The following is a 16254-nucleotide window of genomic DNA, read 5'->3' on the forward strand; positions in this document are numbered from 1 at the left end:
TGCACAAATAATATGGCAGAGTATGAGGCTTTGCTTTTAGGCCTTAAACTGCTTAAAACTCTAGGAGATGTATAAGTGTTTATCTTAGGTGACTCTGATCTAGTTATACAACAGATGAAAGGTAATTTTGTTACCAACGACAACAGAATGAGAGCATATAGAACCGCTGCTACAAACATACTCCAGGCATTCACGGAATTCAAGCTTGACAAGATTTCCAGAAATCACAACATTCATGCACACAGCCTAGCCACCTTTGCTAGTACATGTAAGCTTCCTTTTGACCCAAACCATCATTTCACGGCTGAAATAAAACATAGGCCTACTGTCACAAACAACGTTAGAGAATGGCAAGTATTCGAAAATGATGCCCAAATTAACAGTTTCCTTACCCTTGAGCATGAATTTTCAAATATTAACATTGACATGGATGCTATGACAGATACAGAACACCAAACAACTGAAAATCAGCAAGATATAAACGTTGCAACAGTCAAGAAAATCACAAAACCAACTATTTTTGACAAAGAAAACATAGAACAACTGAAACAAACACAGATAGAAGAGATAGACAAAATGGAGGCAGAGGTCATTGACTTGAAAGATAATTTTTTGCCTGCTGGCCTAACCCCATTAGAAGATATGTTTGATGCTAATGACGTGCCCAAAAAGCCGAAATTACAGCCCATAAACACTGAAATAGAAGAACACAACATCGGGACACCAGAAAATCCGAAAATGATCAAACTATCCAAAAATTTACCACCCGATCAAAAGCCCAAGTACATTGACTTATTCAAAGAATTCCAAGATGTATTTGCTTGGAGCTATGAGGATCTGAAATCCTATGACACCTCGGTGATCCAACACACCATTCCTTTAAAACCAAACCAGAAACCCTTCAAGCAAAAACTTAGAAGAATTAACCCCATGCTTCTTCCCCCGATTGAGAAGGAAGTAAAGAGGATGTTTGAAGCAGGCATAATAGCACCCATCAAATTCTCCGATTGGGTGTCCAATCTTGTTCCTACAAGAAAAAAGACAGGTGAAATAAGACTTTGTGTAGATCTCAGAAATTTAAACCAAGTCTCCCTAAAAGACCATTACCCTTTGCCTAAAATGGACCACATCTTGCAGAGAGTAGTGGGATCATCTAGAATCTCTTTGCTAGATGGTTTTTCAGGTTTTAACCAAATACTTGTTCACCCAGACAATCAAGACAAAATTTATTTTACTACACCCTGGGGAACATTCAAGTATGTAAAGATGGCATTTGGTCTTAAAAACGCTGGTGCTACCTTTCAACGAGCAATAGATATTGCTTTTGCAAAAGAAATACATGACTTCCTAGTTGTCTACCTTGATGACTTAACCCCATTTTCCAAATCTGATGAAGAACACCTCAAGCATCTCAGGCAAATTTTCATAACATGCAGGAAATATGGCATTTCCTTGAACCCCAAGAAGTCTCTGTTTGGCCTTGAAGAGGGCAAATTACTTGGCCACATCATATCAAAGGGATGGGATTAGAATTGATCGTGAAAGAATACAAGCCATCCTCAAAATCCCATTCCCTAGAAACATAAAAGAGCTACAAGCATTCCTTGGAAAAATCAACTTCTTAAGAAGGTTTATTCCAAATCTGGCTAAATTAATAAGACTGTTAAGCAACATGTTAAAGAAGGATGCCAAGGTAAAATGGTCTCTGGAAACCAAGCAAGCATTTGAGAGTATCAAAACAGCCTTAACCCAAACCCCTATCCTAACTAGCCCACAGTTTGATAAAGATTTTATCATATTTTCATTTGCATCTGATCACACCATAGCCGCTGTCCTTTTACAAAAGGATGAGCAGGGAGCTGAAAGGCCAATTGCTTTTTTTAGCCGAGCCTAAAGAGACGCCCCTTTGAAGTACCCAATAATGGAAAAATAGGCCTACGCACTTGTTAAGGCCATCAAGGATTTCAGGGTGTATATTTTATATTCACACGTGATTGCCTATGTCCCACACATTGTTGTTCAAGACATATTGACCCAAGAAGGATTAGAAGGCAAAAGAGGTAAGTGGATTGCAAACATCCTTGAATATGACATATAAATAAAACCAACCAAGCTGATAAAGGGACAAGGTTTAGCTAAACTGATGTCCGAAACAAACTTTCAGGCCTTAGACATAAACCAACTGGACAATGAACCGGAGCTGGCGACTCCACAGATCAGTGAAATCTTTTTACAATCCCCATGGTACGCTGATATATTCTTTGTATTGTTAAACCTGTGTGCTCCCCCAGGATTGTCCAGAACTAAGAAAAGATTTTTGAAAATGAAGGCTTTAAAGTTTTGTGTTATAGATGGTGCATTATTTTGGAGAAATCATGAAGGTATATTGCTTAATTGTTTAACCATGAATGAAACTAACAATGTCATGAAAGAATTCCATGCAGGACACTGTGGAGGACATCTATATTGGAAGTCCACTGCTGACAAAATTCTAAGGGTTGGTTTCTACTGGCCCACTCTTTTCGCAGATGTAAAAAAGTTTTCCATATCATGTCACAAATGCCAAATTTTTTAGGGCAAGAGAAAATTGTTGCCCCTGCCCCTTAAACCCATCTCCACCGAAAAACATTTTCAACAATGGGGTCTTGACTTCATTGGAGAAATCCATCCCTCTTCCTCAGGCCAGCACAAATGGATTCAAACAGCCACCGACTATTTCACTAAGTGGGTTGAAGCCATTCCCTGTAGACAAGCCAATGATACCATCATTATCCAATTCCTTGAGTGCAATATCCTTTCCAGATTTGGCTTCCCTGAGAAAATCATCACTGAAAATGCCGCTGCCTTTAAGTCCAAAAAGATGATCAATTTTTGCCACAGATTTCATATTACCTTGGGCCACTCCACAACCTATTACCCTCAAGGCAATGGCTTCGCCGAATCATCTAACAAAAGCCTCATCAACATCATAAAGAAAGTGCTGGAAGAAAACAAGAAGAACTGGCACAAAAAATTGGTAAATGCCCTATGGGCAGACAGACTTTCAAGCAAAAGATCAATTGGGATGAGCCCTTATGAGCTAGTATATGGCATGGAGGCTAGATTTCCTTCATCCCTGGGCATCCCTACTATCAAGCTGTTACAAGAGATTCAGGCTGAACCGAATGACATTCAAAGAAGAATCAATCAGACCATCCATCTGCAGCAAACCAGAGAACAAGTTTATGACAGAGCTCAGTTTGTGCAAGAGAATCTTAAAAAGATGTTTGATAAGAGAGCAAAAGCTGAAGATTTCAATGTTGGTTACAAAGTTCTAAAGTGGGATTCAAGAAGAGAAGACAAGGGTAAACATGCCAAGTTTGATTTTCTATGGAAAGGCCCATTTGTAATTTCTGTTGTTCAGGGAAACAACACTTATTTTCTCAGATCTATGGAGGACAACACTGTTGAAGAAGGCCCTGTGAATGGCAGGATGTTGAAACATTATCATGATCCTTGTTGTTGAAACAATGCAAATTCTGTAAATACCTTTGTACAACATTATTTGTAAATATCAGCACTCAGTTTTTATGTTTCTATAAATAGGCCGATTGTCTGAGGAATAGCAGCAAATTTGGTGAGGACGCAGCCGATGCAAATTTTCCAGTCTCAAAAGCATCAAAACAAAGCAAAATTTTCAGTTCATGTCAGCACTGTGCTGTAAGCAAAAGCAAAGCAAACACATCAGTTTAATCCATGTCCCTAAACTGTTTTAAAAGGCATGTTCCTGCAGCATTGTACATAAAGATAAAGCACGCAGAAGAAAGCAGGCGATGTTGTACAATTCACAGTAACTCAGTCGAGGAGGAGGTTGTTCATAATTCAAAGTTTCATATTTTTAACAGCCAGAACAAAGAAGAATTTCCCGGTCCACAGCAAAAAACAGAAGATCAAGGCAGTCTGACCTGTTGTTCTTGACTTTTCACAAGGAAAATCCATCCCCAAGTGGAGCCACTGTTAGCCTCCTGTTGCAACAGGTATCATCTTTCATGATTGACATTTTTACATGCCAAATATGTCATACTTGGCAAGCTGCAGTGTTCCATATTTCCAGAAGATACCATGAGAGTGTGCTAGTCCAAATGCCACTGCTGAGATTCCATTTTGATGAGTTGTTCCAGTTTTGAGGAATTTCCATTTAAGGGAGGTCCAAACAGTCTAATCTTGGTCTCCCTAGGTTTCAATTTCCTGTTGTAGAATATAGAGAATGCATCTGTCCAAACAGTTTAACCTTGGAAGATTTTGTAGATAGGTAGAGAATCAAAGGGACCCAACTGTTTAATCTGGGCCCTGGCAGAAATAAGTGTAGATTTAGATAGGAAAAATTCAAAAGAAAAAATTGTAATTCTGCGTCTGCAAGTCTAAGTGCACCCAAATCAGAAAAGAAGAAAAAATGTTAAGGAAAGTAGGATGGGTAGCTAGCGGTGGTTGCATAAAGCTGATGCATGATCAATTTTGTGTTTCAAACTGTTTTATCTTTTCAGATCAGTGCAGGCAGTTTTATTCAGAAGAGCTTAGAACTGGACATTTCTAACTTCCCCTTCTTCTAATTCCCAAGTCACTTACTAACTCCCCAAAGAGGTCAAGATCTGCTTGATTCCTCTTAGTTTCATCATCATCCATATCAGTCACCTTGGTGAAGATCTGTTTCACTCAAGGACTTCATCTCTTTGCAAATTCTTTTCCCCAAAATTTAGCCTAAGGTCCCTGACCTTAGCGTTTACTGGTCACCTCCATATTAACCACTAACAGTAATATATAACTCCCTATCAGTTTTCCCATTCCCTTACTAAAGCTATGTACATATAACTCCCCTATGTAAATATCCCCACCCTGGCAATATAGCCTTATTTTTTTTTTAAGTCTGGGGAAAAAACAGTCCATCTGGGGCTGTTTTTAGCCCAGCCGAGTCATAAAAGTGATTAATTTGACACCTGGCCAGATTAATAACCTCCTCGCCCTAAAACCCTCAAAAACCCACTTTTTTCCCATATACTAAGTTTTCAGGCGCAAATTGCTAAAACCCACGCTCAAAACCCATGTTTTACCCCCAACCCAAAGTTTTGGCACTAAATATTAACCCCGCCGCTTATTAACCCCCTAAACCCATTTCCGATAGTTTAAACCCACTCGCGCGCATATTAAAAAAGGAATATTCCTGCGAATATTCCCTGCCCTAACCAGCCATCACCTCGCCATCGCCGCCAGCCGTCCGTTTCCCCGCCCCGCAGATCAACGGCTGGCGGGCCGTCCCATCCCCGAGCCGCCCGAGCTTTAGCGTCCGGGAGATGGGCAGTATTACCGCCGTACTCCCGCCACGCGTCAGCTCCTGGGCTGTGGCGGAGCCCCCTCCCCCAAAACCGCTCTCCCCCAAAGGCGGTGCACCCAAAACCGTAAACCGCCCCTGCCTGCGTCACCCGCCTGCCCAGTTACGTCACCCCTTGCCCAGTCACCGCGACACGTCAACCACCTGCGTGGCCTCCTGCCACCGTGTCGCCGAGTCATCTGCCTGCGTGGCCCCCTTGCCACGTGTCATGCCACGTCACCGTCCGTACATGATGACGTCATGCTGACATCATCCCACCACGTCATGCTGACGTCATCGCTGACGTCACCCGCCGTACAATGTCACATCATGCTGACGTCATCAGCACTTTTTTGGCGCGAAGGAGAAAAAGTCGCACTTCGGAGCCCCGGAATCCAATTCTGAGGCAGTTTTTGATGAGCGATTTGCGCAGCGCAAATTGCTCATCGCAGGATTTTTTAGGCCGAAATGGAGAATCTTCAGGGAATCTTTTCATTATGCAGCCCCCAGGAAGCCCGAAAAGCACAAAAATGACCCGTTTTCTTCGCAGAGCATACCGAAAGGAGCAGAAAACAGTTTTGAAAGAAATAGAGGCCGAACAACGGCCATTAATTTGTGAATAAGACCTACAGCACGTCAGAACAACATCAATTTATTGCCAAAGAGTATCAGAGGAAGAAAGGACGCCAAAGAGTATCAGCAAAGATTTTGTTCAGTGGCTCAAAGCACCTGTACATTAATGAAGCCCCCAGAAAGTCAAATCAGGCATCATCAGCCCATCCTTACCTTCAAATCACAATTAAGGCATTCAAAGCCACAGGACAGCAAAGAAGCAGAAACCCATGCACATTTATTTCAGAAGCACCTGCACCAAGCCACCAAGGACTACATAAGTTATTCAGTTTTGATACGGCCGCCCCAGCACAGCCTGAGATATTTTCATGCATTTATTTCAGATAGGAGTAGGTAAATTAATTATGCTTTATGACCTAATTAGGTCAAGATGTAATAAAGAACTCTGTAGATAGTTTTGCCCTATATATACCACCCTCCGCATAGTTTTAAGGGTTGGTCGATTGAGAATTTTCACTAGAGACTCGCACTGTATACCTCACTGTTTCTATAATCAAAGATTGCAGAAAGCTTGGATAACAGACTGTCTGTTGTAAATGAAAGTTTTGGAGATATGAAGATGGAATTCTTGTGCTGCAGCCTGAAGCAATAAGTGCATCTTACCTCTGTTTATTGTTATCGCTATCTAAATAGCAGAAAGAAAGAATAACCTAGAATTAGTTTAAATACTCTCTATGCTCAATTTCTGCTATTTCTTTATGTTTTCCTCTAATTAAATTGGTTATGAATATGAATTCCTTCTGGCTCATGTTTACCCCAATTCACCTGTGTTTGCCAATTATCTAGGGATTCTTAACTGCCCCTAGGTAGCGCCTTGTCATTTTCCCTTGTTAAGCATAATTGAGAGATTCTTAACTGCCTCTCATTACTTAGCATTTCTCTCCATCCCTTTAACCTGGAACATTGTTTCATGCTCAGCTATCTTGCTCCATTTTCCCTCACTATTATTAAGGAAAAGCACCAGCAGTTTTTATCCTTGACTCCATGCCCAATGGTTTGAAACTTCCAGAATATGCCTTACCTCTTTGTCTGAAAACATCAATCTTCTCACCAAAAACAAAACAAAAACCCTCTGAACTCGAGACCTAGCCTAAAATCCTTTTCAAACAAAGTTAAATCTAAAAGAGAGAGCCCTCTCTGATTGCAGGTTGGCTAGAACCTGCAGTCCAAAGTTGGTCTGTGGTTACCTCGGCCGTATCCTTTTCCGGAGCTTAAGGACAACCTGAGTGATAACAAAAGGGATAAGCTCCTCACACCAAGGGGTTAGCTCCTTTAGTTATGGGATGCATGAACCACCTAGGAGCGAACTTGCCACCTCAAGATTCCTTCTAGAAGTGTCCTGAATTAACCCAAAGTGAGTTTTTAAGAATAAACTTGCGCCTTTTTGAATTTTACAGGTGTCCACACCCATTACATAGAAACAGAGCGGGCAGGTCCGTAGGGGACATGACCAAGGGGTGCGGGACCGCAGGTAATGCTAAGAGAAAGTGTGGAACTAGAGTTTTAGTGATTTTTAAGGGCTTTCTCTCAATTTTCAAGGCTTGACATGAAGAGCTGAGGTTTAAGACTTGCATAGGAGGAAAGTATGAGTGGTGATAAACTCACACTGATTGCAGAATGTCATGGTGACAATATTTTGTGCAAAAAATTGCTCCCTAAAGTGCGAAGTCTGTAATAGATAGTATTTTTCATCTAAGAAGAGTGAATTACTTTATCATTTCGAGGATCATCTTGTGGAGAGCCTGGTTGGAACCTGTAAAAACATTCAATACACAATATATATATATATATATATATATATATATATATATGAGATCATATATCATTGAGGTAGGCATTCCCATACTCAGATCAAAATTGACTAGAAAACTAACTAAACTACTTTGATATAGGAATGATCTTGTAATACATCACAAGTATAGACATATGTAGACACAGTATGGATGCAACCAGCTGTTTATGAATAGTGCACTGTATAATGAATAACAAAATTCCTCGTAGCCTGGATGGTGGAAACTAGATCCAGGGTCTCGATTTCTACTTCCCGAAATAGTACGATTCTATCCATGTGAATGAATGTGTCGAAGTCGAACATAGTAGAAACCACTTGATTACCAGTCATTGATGTAAATTGTTAACAAGTGTGAGAGAAACGACCAGTAATGTCAATGGCTCTCAAAATACTCAGTACAATCCATGAAATGTGAATAGATGAGTTGATGTTGAACATGTCACGGAATCCTTTGATCGAAGGTAAATGATGCAACCTGTCGTCGAAGGCGAGAAACCTGCCATTGAGGCATGTAGATCCCAAGGTACTGACGATTTCTAGATCATCTTTCTAGATAATGAGTTGAAGTCGATAGAAAGCGATCCGTCATAGGCAAGCCTACAACACGAAATCATAGATCAAGTTTGAAGAAACATGTTTGCAAGGATTGACTCAGGAATGGTTAAGATGGATGACAGATATTTTGCAGATGAATGGTTTATTTGCACTGACCTCTTGAACACATAACGACACTGCAGATGGTTTGGTGACAGTTGACCCAAAGCTAATACCCAGAAACCGGCTGAAGACTTTCAATATGGTTTGATTAACTGTTAGGCAAAGGATTTCCCAACCCAGGTGAACAAAAAGTGTCATGTTCAAGGGTGGTTGAATGCTTCTTTGAGACACAAAGTATAACAAACAGGTTCATTTTCTCTCTTTTCCCCCACCATTTCTGGCAAGTACCTCTTTATTTTTGACAAGCTTGAGGAGGATAACATTTGCTTGATTATAAGCTCATCCTTCGGATGAGGTCAACTTAGTTTAAAATTCAAACCCTAAGAAGGAGTGGTCCGTTCCTATTTGTAATTGAACAGGTCCTTTACTGTTACATTTTAACGAGTCTAGTATAGGAGAAACTTAATGTTTTTCAATTTTAGGGAGTCAGGAGAAAAACATAAGAAAACTCCCTGGTTGTCCTTTTACGTAAATTTGTGTCTCCCAAGCCCGAAAAAGTATAAAATAATACTTGAGAGAACCACTTGACCATTACGATCAAGGATTACTTTTAATAATTAGTGTCCCTAATCCGAAAAGGTAAAAAAGCGATCAAAGACACGTCGTTTTATTACCAATATCGAACTTGAAACGACAAAAGTCCGGCAATCTTTTCATGTTTATACGGTCAGAAAAGAGCTGTAAGTGGACCGTCTTTTTAATTTTGTATTAACGAGTTTAAAAAGGAAAAACTCGGCAATCTTTTCATATTTTACAAGTCAGAGAAAGAGCTTAAAGAGGACTCGTCCTAGAGGAACGAGTGGTATAAAGGGTAGCAACTGGTTCCAGCAATGGAGGAACTGCTCAAAACATGTAATGGTTAAGAGGCTGGCTAATAAAACCACTCATAGATTCGGTCCCTTAGGAAGGGTAAACAACCAAGTGAAAGCATATGATCAGCCAAAGAGATGGTGGCGATGGAATGAAAACAACTAAGGCTCATCTAACAGAATTTAGCGGATAAAATAGGCAATCATGAGATGTAAAATGTGTATGGGTTCATTTTTACACAAGCTTGAACCATAGAGAACTTTGCTTGGATTCGGTTTCATGTTTACACAAGCTTGAAACAAAAAAATATGCTTGTTATAAGTTGGCATGCCCCCAGCATAATGACGCAAAACGAGGTACATGCCCCCCAAGCTTCATTGCATTCAACTAGGTGGATGAAGTGAAGGTTTACTTTCAAGATCTTGGAAAGAATCGAGGGAGTTGTATCATTTTTTAGTGAGGTTGACACAACAAAAGAAGTATCCTAAAAACTCTTGTTTCATTTTTTAAACGAGCTTGACACAAGATAAGGAACTATGCTCATGACTCCTTGTTTCATTTTTTAATGAGATTGACACAAGACAAAGAACTATGCTCATGACTACTCTCTACAATCTACCTAACAAGGAACTATGCTCTAAAATCTTTGATTCATTTTTAACGAGCTCAACACAAGACAAGGAACTATGCTCAAGTCTACTCTCTACAATCTACCTATATAACCTACTGATTCATTTTTTTTAATGAGGTTGACACAGGAAAAGAACTGTCCTCATACCTGATTCATTTTTTAACGAGGTTGACTCAGTAACAGGAACTATCCTCTGAACAACTGATTCATTGTTTAACGAGGTTGACAGAGGGAAAGAACTGTCCTCATACTCACTGATTCATTTTTTAACGAGGTCAAAATAGTAAAAGGAACTTTCCTCGAACCAACTGATTCATTTTTTAACGAGGTTGACACAGGAAAAGAACTATCCTCATACTCACTGATTCATTGTTTAATGAGGTTGACATAGTAAAAGGAACTTTCCTTGAACCAACTGATTCATTTTTTAACGAGGTTGACACAGGAAAAGAACTGTCCTCATACTCACTGATTCATTTTTTAACGAGGTTGACATAGTAAAAGGAACTTTCCTTGAACCAGCTGATTCATTTTTTAACGAGGTTGACACAGGAAAAGAACTGTCCTCATACCTGATTCATTTTTTAACGAGGTTGACTCAGTAAAAGGAACTTTCCTCAAACCAACTGATTCATTTTTTAACGAGGTTGATACAAGAAAAAACTACCTTCACGATAGCCTGTTTCATTTTTTAACGAGGCTGATACAGGAAAAAACTATCCTCGCACTCACTGATCATGGCTTCCAACTGGAAGAAAGACATGTCAATGGACACACATTGATCATGGCTTCCAAGAGGTCTTCATCAGAAGGAAGAGTAGTTCTCTAGAAGGAACACATGTCAAGGGACTCAAAAGGGATAAGAACATCGCATTCAAGTAATTCCATAGAGTTTTCCATGTCAATTACCGGATCTAAATCAAAGGAAGATGAGCAAACAGTGAGAGGCTCACTTACATCGGTAACTAAAAACATGGGACCAGTTGCCACATAATTAACCCGTGGCGGGGTAGATACCACTTTAGAATCAGGCACATTTAGGGGTGTCATATTATTGGTAGTTGAAACAAGAATAGGGAACGAAAGCTGGTCTACAGTCACAATATTTCCATTGTGAGGGAAAGACATCACACAAAAGAGTGTCGATACGACAACTTTCATTGCATAAATATAGTCTCGCCCAAGGAGTAAATTGAAATCCAAGGGACCTCGAATTACCATAGGATCAATACAAACAGTTTTGCCTTCCAAGGTAATAGAAAACTTAGGAAGGATCCCTAAAGGTTCACTAATGGTTTTGTTAAAAGAGTTCAGATTCTGCGTAATAGGCACAAGCTGAGGGGAACCCAAAGCTTTCCAAGCAGTTGAGGATAAAATACTAACAGAAGCACATTCATCTACTTGTGTGCATTGTGTGTCCCTACCACCAGCCTTGACAATGATTTGGAAAGGGATGGAGGAAGGAAGACGAGGTTCTGTCAGTCTATTCCAATCAAAGGAAAATACCTCAGTACTTGGAGGGGTTTCTATAGAAACAGGTGAAATGCCCCCCAGTGTAGAAGAATCTAATGTAACAAGAAGAACCTGAGCAGTATGAAGTTCAGTCTCTAAAGGGAGAGTGGGATCGACCGAATGTGAAATTGAATCGACCACCTGCTCAACTAATGGATCATCAACCTGAGTGATATGAGTTTCACTCTCTAATGGGAGAGTGGGATCGACTGTACTTGAAATTAGATCAATCACTCCATCAGTTGACGGTAGGTTGGGAGAAAGTTTACGGTAACCAGTTGGAAATTCTTACTGTGGAACAGTAACGTTTTCCAACAATTTTGAGGCTTCATCCATGTGAGGGAAAATGTGAGTTTGATGACTCCCTTTGAATAACTTACAAGGAAACCTAACTTTACCCTTTTTCCCAAGAACCTGACTATCACTAGTTGATGGATCAATGGAAAGTTGATGAGATTTTTCTGACCATACTTCCAAGACCTTTGGAATTCCAGGGCAATTGATAAGGAAATGGTCACCCTTACAAAGCCTACAAGGGTATTTGGGTTTACGATGCATTTTTGAGGTTTCCTCAACACAACTAACACTTACAGCCATGGTTGGTTGGTTGACTTCTTTCTTATCTTGCTTCTTCTTCTTCTTCTTCTTCTTCTTCTTCTTATTCTTCTTCTTCTTCTTCTTCTTCCCTTTCCTCTTCTTCTTAGCCACCTGGTTACTAGCATCAAGGCTTTTACCAAGCGAAGAGGAAGAAATGGAGGAAGAAAAATTAGGCGAAGAAGGTAAAGGGTCAATAGAAGGTTGGTGATGTTGAAATGGTGAACTCTGTTGAGGTGGAGCAATTGGAGTATTTGGGGCCAACGACGTTGAAAATAACCATATCAGTAAACCTATTGTAAATACAGGTAATGACAAAGTAGCCATATAAGGAGGACCAACATTTCCAAAGTAAGGAAAAGTACTAGGATTCTCATTAAGAGGGGTTCCTTGGTTGGTAAATTCCGGAACAGTTGCCATTATATTCAACTTCAGTGAATTTTATTAACAATTTAAAACTAAAATTAACAATTAACAATTCACACCTATGGTCTCTAAAAGTAAAAACAAACAAATTAACACGCGCTATCAAATCTAGGAGTCAAACCACACACGAACAGTAACTTTTCGTACTAAAAACACTAGTTGGTGATGAAATCCAACGTCGCAGAATTCAATACAGAAAGGGCGGTTGGAAGAGCTACCCTGAAAACTTGCATAATGAAACAGACTGGCACAAGTTTCTTCACAAAACTGTCTCAAGTGAAGAGAACCCCCCAGAGAGTCCAAGTGAGTCTAGTCGACGTCTGCTCTAGGTACAGTGGGATCTTCCCTCCACTGTCACCTTAAAAAAGAATCCTATAGATTATGGCCACTAAGGTTACCAACAGAAACAAATATACTTGGGGGAACAGTCTACGATCTGATACACACGCAATGGCATAGTAACAAAGCTCAATCCCCTTGAAGGCTCCTTGACATAATCCAAGGTTTACCAACAAGTGACCCCAGGCTCCTCGACAATGGTCAATCCAAGGTTTACCATTTTTAATACGTGTATATCTGCTATCATTCCCAATGAGGAAGGATTGATTACCTCACTGGTTCAGATATGATCTCGTGCTTGATTCCTTTAGGAGGAGCTTCCCAGAGCACACATGCAACAATTGAAATTTCTTTCCTACCGCAAGATCGACTACTTGTTTGTTTTACTGTCTTGGAGAGTTAACTAAAACCTATTCCAAGACACTAGCCTAAGATAGATTGGTGGAAAGAGCCCTAAAAATGTAAAAATTACTAGATGAGTTTTAATTAAGCGTTGTGTTATTTAGGCTGCTATTACTCAAAAGGGTAAATGGATTAAGGAATTTAGACTTCTGTGATCCATAACATTGTTTAGAAAATCTTCGGCAAAATCACATAATCAATCATTTGTCGACGCGTTTCGAACCAACCAGTGTGGTTCATCGTCAGGACAAGTTGGATATGAAAACCAATGGTGTTATGACCCAACCCAAAACTGAATGCAATCAAATATGATAATGTAATCTTTTCATTTCAATTAATCCTAACTAAAGGAAGGAGAGAGTTTCCATTCACTTCCAACAATGCAAAAAATTGATCACTAAGAGAAAATATAACAAATTCTCTAATGCACTAATTTCATCAAGAAAAATTAATGCGAATCAATTTCAAAACAATTTTTTATTTTTATTTTTTTTTGTTAAAAACAAGCATAAAAATATGTAAATTTAAATCAAAGAAAACTGATCTAAATCTACGATTGATTTTTCAGAATGTAAACTATGCAATTTTAATCTATGCACAATTCACTTGAAAAGTATGCAAATGTAATCTATGCACATTTTTCATTCATATTCTGAAAATGAGAATTCTAATTATGCAAATGTGATCTATGCAAGAGAATTCTCAAACACAAGATGATTCTAATGTAATCTAAGAACCAATCAAGTGCAAGTCAAGAAAATTGGGTGAGAGCTCCAAAGATCAAAAAATAAAAACACCCAAAAGTGATTAACACTCATACTAAAAGACTGAGACAAACCTCCAAGTAATGACCAAAGGAAATCAAATTAGGAATTTCTCAAAAAAGAGACTCAAAACACCCAATTAACTTAATGGAGATTGATGAGATGAAGAATTCGCTGAAAGAAACTCATAAACAAGGCTTTTTGACAGAACACATGCAGATCTGGGTAGACACTAAAAGCCGAAAATAAAAACTAAACTTAACTGGACAAAAACAATTTAGGTTTTTCAAAAATTTTAACAGGGTCCGCAGGCTTCTGGTATAACCAGATGTGGTACCGCTCTATGTAGTAAAGTAACAGTGCAGGGATGTCTACACTGTGTTACAAACAGAACATGCGGTCCTCTTTAAAATTTCGGAAAAAACAAAATATACTCCAGATCCTAAAAACTACCCAATCCCACACACATCAGGAAAAAACCAGAAACAAAGAAAAAGTTTCTCAAGTCAAAGTAAAAGGAAAGGCAAAAAACCAAAATTCAAGTCCCCAGTGGAGTCGCCAATTTGTTGGCCAGATAAATCGTTCTTGCGGACAAGACCGATCTCCCTAGTATCTACTGATATCTAGCGACAAGAAAAACAAGCAAGTTCTATCTTTCTCTAGATATTGCGATTTATAAATAAAAGCCAAGAGATGTTTCGGGCCCTACCTCAAGTCCAACGCTAGTTTTTGGTAGCCACACTTCGACCGTCCAAATGAGCTTCCTTTTGAGAACCTGCTAACACGAATAATCACACATCAAATAACACCTGCATAGCCAATATAATAAACCATATTTATCATGATGATCAAGGAATTCATGAAATAAACCATCCAAGATAGCTTATTGAGAAAAATGAACTTGATTGTATTAACTGTAAACAAAGAAGAACTTTACAACCTTGATGCCTTGATGTTGTACAAGCTCCTCCCAGGGTCCAACAAGAATCTCCTCTACTTTGACAAGCATCACTCTCTTCCCAAAGAGATCAAAAGGTATGTAATCTCTCCTCTCAATCTCAATTAGGAAGTCTAAATTCCAACATCGTTTACCCTCAAAAATATTCATCTTTCAACCTCCCTAGAAACCAGCCCAATGCCTCATTTTATAGTGCAGAGGAAGGAAGTTACCAGGTCCACCTTCAAAGGGATAGAGTCCTCCTTCAAAGGGATAAGCTCCTCACACCAAGGGGTTAGCTCCTTTAGTTATGGATGCATGAACCACCTAGGAGCGAACTTGCCACCTCAAGATTCCTTCTAGAAGTGTCCAGAATTAACCCAAAGTGAGTTTTTAAGAATAAACTTCCGCCTTTTTGACTTTTACAGGGGTCTGCACCCATTACACAGAAACAGAGTGGGCAGGTCCGCAGGGGACATGACCAAGGGGTGCGGGACCGCAAGTAATGCTAAGAGAAAGTGCGGAACCAGAGTTTTAGCGATTTTCAAGTGCTTTCTCTCGTTTTTCAAGGTTTGACATGAAGAGCTGAGGTTTAATACTTGCATAGGAGGAAAGTATGAGTGGTGATAAACTCACACTGATTGCAGAATGTCATGGTGACAATATTTTGTGCAATAGACATGTAAAAAAAAAACAAACCTTATGGCTTGAAGTTAGCTTTCACTGGAAACTAAATATTTTCCTCAATGTTTCTGATTATCCGAGATCATACTAAGGCACACGGAAAAGAGCATACGCATGAGAAAAATTCTTCCTTCCTGTTTTTTATTTTCCCAGATCGCACAGAATCGCAAGGCAAAGAGCATACACAGAAATGAAAGGTATAGATTCAGTAATAAAAAATAGAGAGCTAAATAAACCAAAATAAACCGAAATAAAGAGAGAGATGAATAACTAAAACTACAAATAAAGACTGTATACCTCTAGATCTTAAAAATCACGTAGCTAGGGCTACTAGAAACTTTTTCACATGAAACGAAAGGGGTTTCTCACTGCAACAAATGGTCTTAACACAATAGAGCAGTTCTCTCAGCCTGAAAGCAATTAGAAGTAGTAGATATAGGAAACGACAATCAGATGTAGTTGCACTGGCTTCGGATTTGGATCACTAAAGGATGCGGCCCTCAAATTGCTCTGATACCATGTAGGAATTTATAGGGTAAGTTCCTCAGATAGAACACCAAAGGACACCACTCACAAACAGATCACAGATGAATACACCAATATGCTTGATGTGGTTAAAATCCTCAAAGAGGGAAATAGTCCACGACCTGAGCCAACGCAGCCACTTCA

Source organism: Pinus tabuliformis, chromosome 8 (assembly GCF_031772625.1).
Source record: "Pinus tabuliformis cultivar Carrire ecotype Pingquan chromosome 8, CPIR1, whole genome shotgun sequence".
Lineage (NCBI taxonomy): Eukaryota > Viridiplantae > Streptophyta > Pinopsida > Pinales > Pinaceae > Pinus > Pinus tabuliformis.